This window comes from Nicotiana tomentosiformis, chromosome 2 (assembly GCF_000390325.3).
Source record: "Nicotiana tomentosiformis chromosome 2, ASM39032v3, whole genome shotgun sequence".
Classification (NCBI taxonomy): domain Eukaryota; kingdom Viridiplantae; phylum Streptophyta; class Magnoliopsida; order Solanales; family Solanaceae; genus Nicotiana; species Nicotiana tomentosiformis.
The window spans coordinates 66646721-66653206 of NC_090813.1; positions in this window are offsets into that span (position 1 = coordinate 66646721).

A 6486-nucleotide genomic window follows, 5' to 3' on the forward strand; every position below is an offset into this window, starting at 1 on the left:
TAATTCTGAACATTTTTGTGCAGAGCCATGTATTGGAGATAACTCGGACAGAGTTAGAGTGGGATCGCAAGGATTAAAGGTAGAGCTGCTTGGTCGTCGCAGTTCCTTGGAGTCTTTCCATTTTATTGTACTGTTATTTATTATTCAAATAGTATTGAGTATTCGATCCTTGAGATCATTTCATGTATTCAGTTGGAGTTCGTGACTCAGTACTACTAGTCTTGTGAGGTTGTCATATTTGTAATTATTTCCGTTGTTAGTTTCAAAAACAAAATGGCTTCAAAAATGTAATTGAAATCGGCTTACCTAGTCTTAAAGACTAGGTGCCATCACCACGCCTGAGGTGGGATTTTGGGTCGTGATAGGGTTGCACGCCGCAATAGAATTGAATATGAATATATTGTGAGAGCGGGTTGCACGCTGCAACAGAAATTGGTTGAAATAATAATGGGTTACGATTGCTGAGTTGGCTTCAATTATTATAAATGAGTTACCTGATTTATTTCTATTATTTGTTGTTGTTACTATTATTGTGTACAGATTAATGTAAGTGACCTGCCTTAGTCTCGTCAATACTTCATCGAGGTTAGACTCAGCACTTACTAGTACATGGGGTCGGTTGTACTGATACTACACTCTGCACTTTTTGTGCAGATTTCGGAGTTTGTCCGAGCAGCGTACCATAGACTTGCTCGGATTTCAGCTACCAGAGGAGACTTGAGGTATAACTGCACGGCGTCCGCAGTTCTGAAGTCCCCGTCTACCTTATTTTAGCTATGTGTTTGCTTTCAGATAACTTTATTTTATTCAGACCTTTATTTGTATTATTCTAGAAGCTTGTGCACTTGTGACACCAATTCTGGGATGGTATTTAGACACCGTTATTTTTATGGATTATTCACCATATTTCAGACTTTACTTCCGCATTTGTTTCTTTGTTATTAATAAATTTAAAAATTATTTTAAAATGGATAATATTATTCTAACATTGGCTTGCCTAGCAAGTGAAATGTTAGGCGCCATCACAGTCCGAAGGTGGGAATTTCGGGTCGTGACAATATGAGACAATGTTGCAACTATAAATTTAATCAATCCTGAATCAGTAAGAAAAATGAGAAATTGTAAAAGCAATTTAATGCATATGGGATTAATATTAATAGGATTAAAAGGATTAACTAGAAAAAATTTAGGAACTAAAGTATTAGTAGTAGTATATGATGATAGATGGTCAGATTTGAAAAAAATCTATAATAGGTTTAGCAGAAGTAGACATGAAAAATAATGGAGGAATATTTTTTATAAGTCCAGATGATATGATAAATATAGCAGAATTTGGAAAAAAATATTAAGATAGGAAGATATGAAGAAATGAATAACGGGAATAATTTATTAATATGTGTAGGATTTATAGGAAAAATGGCAACAAATAGCAACATAAGATTTAAAATTAAGGTAGATTATGTAGTAGAAGTAATAGGAAATAAAGGAATAAGATTAATAAAACCTATAAAAATAGACCCAGAAGAATATGCAGGACTGGAATGGAAATTAAAAAAAATTACAAAGCCAAAAATATTAAAACCAGAATCCTATTTAATGTATACAAATGCTAAAGGAGAAACATCAATTAGATTTACAGACTATAATTATACTAATCAGAAAGAATTAGACGATGAAACAGAAAGTATGATAGAAAATACTGAACTTATGAATGCAGAAATAATACAAAATGATTATGAAGTAGATTTAGCTTTAGAAAAAAGCAAGAGAACTAACAAAGAAAAATAAAAATATAACCTTCCAATGTAAAGGATGTAAATTAGGAAAATTAACTTTAAAAGAAACAGAAAAACATTTTAAAAAATGTGAATTAAGAACAGATAATAAGGGATATAGAGATGAAGTAATATCAGAAAAGAAATTAGAAAATTTTGAAAAATTGTAGAAGAATTACATGACAGTTATGACATTGAGGAAACAGACTCCTTTATAAGCCAAAATGAATTAATGGTATCAACTAGTTCCAGCCCTGGTCCTTTTCAAAGAACAACTCAACAATATAACATAGACAATAGTATAGGAAATGTATTGTCATGACCCGAAATTCCCACCTTCGGACCGTGATGGCGCCTAACATTTCACTTGCTAGGCAACCCAACGTTAGAATAATATTATCCATTTTTAAAACAATTTATAAATTTATGTAACGACCCGACTTGTCGTTTTAAGAATTAACACCCCGTTTAGTGACTTAAGGTCTCGAGCGGCTTCGTAATATGTATTATGACCCGCGAGTGTGGTCGGGTTTGATTTTCGGAAGATTCAGAATTTAATTAAAAGAACAATTCTCATTTTTGAAGCTTAAATGAAAAGAGTTGACCGGAGATTTGACTTATGTGTAAACGGCCTCAGATTTTAATTGTGATGATTTCAATAGCTCCGTATTGTGATTTTAGACTTAGGAGCGTGTCCGAAAACTTATTTGGAAGTCCATAGTGGAATTAGGCTTGAAATGGCAAAAATAGGAAGTTTAAGTTGGAAGTTTGACCGGGGAGTTGATTTTTTGATATCGGGGTCGGAATCCAGTTCTGAAAATTTTCATACGTACGTTATGTCATTTTTGACTTGTGTGCAAAATTTGAGGTCAATCAGACTTGATTTGATAGGTTTCGACATCGAATGTAGAAGTTGAAATTTCTTAGTTTCATTAAGCTTGAATTGGGGTATGATTCATGATTTTTAGTGTTGTTTGATGTGATTTGAGGTTTCGACTAAGTCTGCAATATGTTTTGAGACTTGTTGGTATGCTCGGACGGGGTACCGAGTGGCTTGTGTGAGTTTCGGGGTGGTTTCGGACCATTTCTAGGCCATTTTTAGTTGCTGGTTTTTGGCCACAGAGGTATGCATCGCGATCACGGACAAACGGTCGCGATCGCGAAGAGCAATTTTGCTGTTTTGACACTGTGAATCGCGATCACGGAAGACTTTTCGCGATCTCGTAGAGAAACTCCTGCCGCACTTACCCGAATTTGGAAGCTCATATCTCGCAATCTTAATGGAATTTGGAGATAATCCAAAAATGAAAGTTGTAGTCCTTTGTCTCTAGTTTTCAGAAAGTTAAAGCGTTGGTTCTTTGGAGTTGTTTACAAAAAGTTATGGTGGAAAAACTATAGGCTGTCCGGGAAGAGTTTGGAAATCTCTGTTGCACAGGGCTGACTTTGGAAGCTTATATCTCATAATATATAAGAAATTGAGAGATGAGATACAAATGAAAGATATAGAACTTAGAGTCTAGTTTTCAGAAAGTTAGACTATTCATAATTTGGAGTTTTTTACAAAAGGTTATGACCATTAAACTAAAGGATATCTGTAAGGGTTGGGGAGTTTGTCCTTCGCGATCGCGATTGGTTTTCCGCGATCGCGAAGAGCAATTTTGGGGCTGAAAAATTTTGTGCTTCGCGATCGCGAAGCATTTTCCATGATCGCGAAGAGTAAATACCTAGGCAGTAGCTATATTTCGAGGTTTCAGCCATTTTTAACATATTTGGAGCTATGGAGCTCGGATTGAAGCGATTTTTGAGGCGATTTTTACCATAAGGATTGGGGTAAGTTTTCTGTATCCTAAAGTTTTTATATTTCATTAATTTATGATTATATTCATCGTTTGATTTGGATTTTAATGGAAGAAATCAAGATTTTTGTAAAATCTTTCAAAAACGAAAATTTAAGATTTGCAGGTCAAGTTGTTATTGGAATTCAATAAACTTGGTATGGTTGAACTCGTATCGGAATGGGTCTTCAGATTTCATGAAAATTATGTCGGGTTCCGAGGGGCGGGCCCCGTGTTGACTTTTGTTGACTTTTTAGAATAAATTTTTAAGTCGACGTATTATTATCCGAAATTATTTTCGATGAATTTTAATGAAGTTATACAATTAATTTGGATAGATTTGAGCGGTCTGGAGGTCAATTCAAGCAAGAATACAATTTTGGAATATCGGCATAACTTCAAAAAGGTAAGTGTCTTGCTTAACCTCAAGTTGGGGGAAATACCCCTTAGGCATTGAGTATTATGTGCAAATTGTGTAATTGAAAACCATGTACGCGAGGTGACGAGTACGTACTTTGTTTATATGTGCAAATTTCGTTGATTAAAATCCTTAGACTCCCTTAGGTATTAAATTGGAAATTATTGACACTTATTAAATCCTCTATTGGTCATGCCTAGATCCTTGTTTGTTGAAATTGTTTCATACGATGATTTGGTGTGTTTGCCACCTTGGTTTTATGTGAAATATTATTTTATTGAGATGTTCACTTCCGGATATTTTTGTTAAGATTTTGTGCACATTATGGTCGAACCATGGGCTCCTTATTGTGAAAAATAATGTATTGTTGATTTCTGTGACAAGTTGTAATATATGGGCACTTGATGTGCAATTTGTGATATGTGGTAAGATTTGAGCACTTGATGTGCAATTTGTGATATGTTGTAAGATTTGAGCACTTGATGTACAATCTGTGATATGTTGTAAGATTTGATCACTTGGTGTGCAATTTGTGAAATGTTATAATATTTGGGCACTTGAGGTGCAAGTTGTATTATGCTGTGATATTTGGGCACTTGAGGTGCGATTTGTGAAATATTGTGATATTGATATGCATACGGTGAGATAAGGGTGGCTTGAAACGCGTGGCTAGTCGGGGAACTACTAGAAGTCATGTTGTGATATAAGGTCAGGGTGTTGAAATGCATGCGGTGAGATAAGGGTGGCTAGAAACGCGTGGCTAGTAGGGGAACTACTAGAAGTCGTGCGGTGTGATAAGGATAGCTAAAACGCGGGATGCTATTTTGGGAAAAATTATTTCTTTAAAATTAAATGTGAAGGCTCCCGCGGTGTTATAAGGAAATGAGATATTGTGAATTTATTTATGATTTGGGACTACGAGACGGTACCTCGGGAGTGCCCTGTTGATATTTCTTTATTTATGTCCTTGCCTTGGGTGATTTTGTTTCATTTAATATGTAAATTCTTGTCTTCTTCCGTGATGTACTAGTTGACTTTATTATTATGTGTTTTATGCTCCTAGTTGTATGGTGTTGGCTTTGGCTTTTTAGCACGAGACTCTGAAGAAGTATATTTTTGGTTTTTCTTACTGATTTTTGATGATTGAGTTGATTTAAATAAAAGAAATTATTATTATGTTTTAAATTAAATAATTTTACAAACAAACCAGTAGTTTATCTCATGCTTTAATTTAAGAGAAATGTTATTTTCTTCACCCAAATGATTTCAAAAAACAAAATTTAATTCTTTGTTGATTTCTTACTTGATTTAAAAATTCTAAACTCACTTTAGTGGAAATAAATTGATCATGTGGATCTTATATACATTGAGGATATTGGCATGTGAATTGTCCGTGCAATTGTGATATGAAATGAGAGCACAATATGCCGGGAAAAATATGATGATTTAATTATGGGCACGAAGTGCCGTGGAGATATGAAAAATGGGTTGAGACCCGTGTTTATCAAAAATATGAAAATTGGCTAAGACCCGTATTTTTATGATTATGAAATGAGGTGTCACATGGTGACTTTTTAATTGAAATATTATATTCAAAATATTTATTTGGAAGGATTTTTATTTAGAAAGTATTATATGAAAGAATTATATTTGTAAGCTATTTATATGAGAAAAATTATATTTGAAAGAGAATTATTTGGTAGAATTATATGTGAAGGACATTTATTTGAAGAATTTGATTTAATTTGGTGTACTTGTATTTATTATTTGTTGAGTGATATTAAAGGGTGTTTTGTTGTCTTGCTGTGCATATCACTGGTTGTTTTATGATATCCTTATTGTTATATATTTCCTACTATCTTGTATATTATATTGACATGCAATTAAACTAGTGAGTCTTGACTGTACCTCGTCTCTACTCTACTGAGGTTAGTCTTGATACTTACTGGGTACCGACCGTGGTGTACTCATACTATACTTCTGCACATTTTAGTGCAAAGCCAGGAATTGGAGATATCGGACTTGAGCAGAGTTAAAGCGGGACCGTAAGGATTCAAGGTAGAGCTGCTTGGTCGTCGCAGTCCCTTGGAGTCTTTTCATTTCATTGTACTGTTAATTTTTAATCAAACAGTATTGTATATTCGGTCCTCATGACCATTCAATGTATTCAGTTAGAGTTTGTGACTCAGTACTACTAGTCTTGGGAGGTTGTATATTCATATTTATTGCGTTCTTAGTTTTGGTTACTTATTTAATTCAAAAACAATGGCTTTAAAATGTAATAGAAATTGGCTCACCTAATCTTATAGACTAGATGCCATCACGACGCCTGTGGTGGGATTTTGGGTCGTCACAAGTTGGTATCAGAGCTCTAGGTTCATAGGTTCTACGAGTCACGAACGAGTTTAGTAGAGTCTTGCGGATCGGTACGGAGACGTCTGTACTTATCTTCGATAGG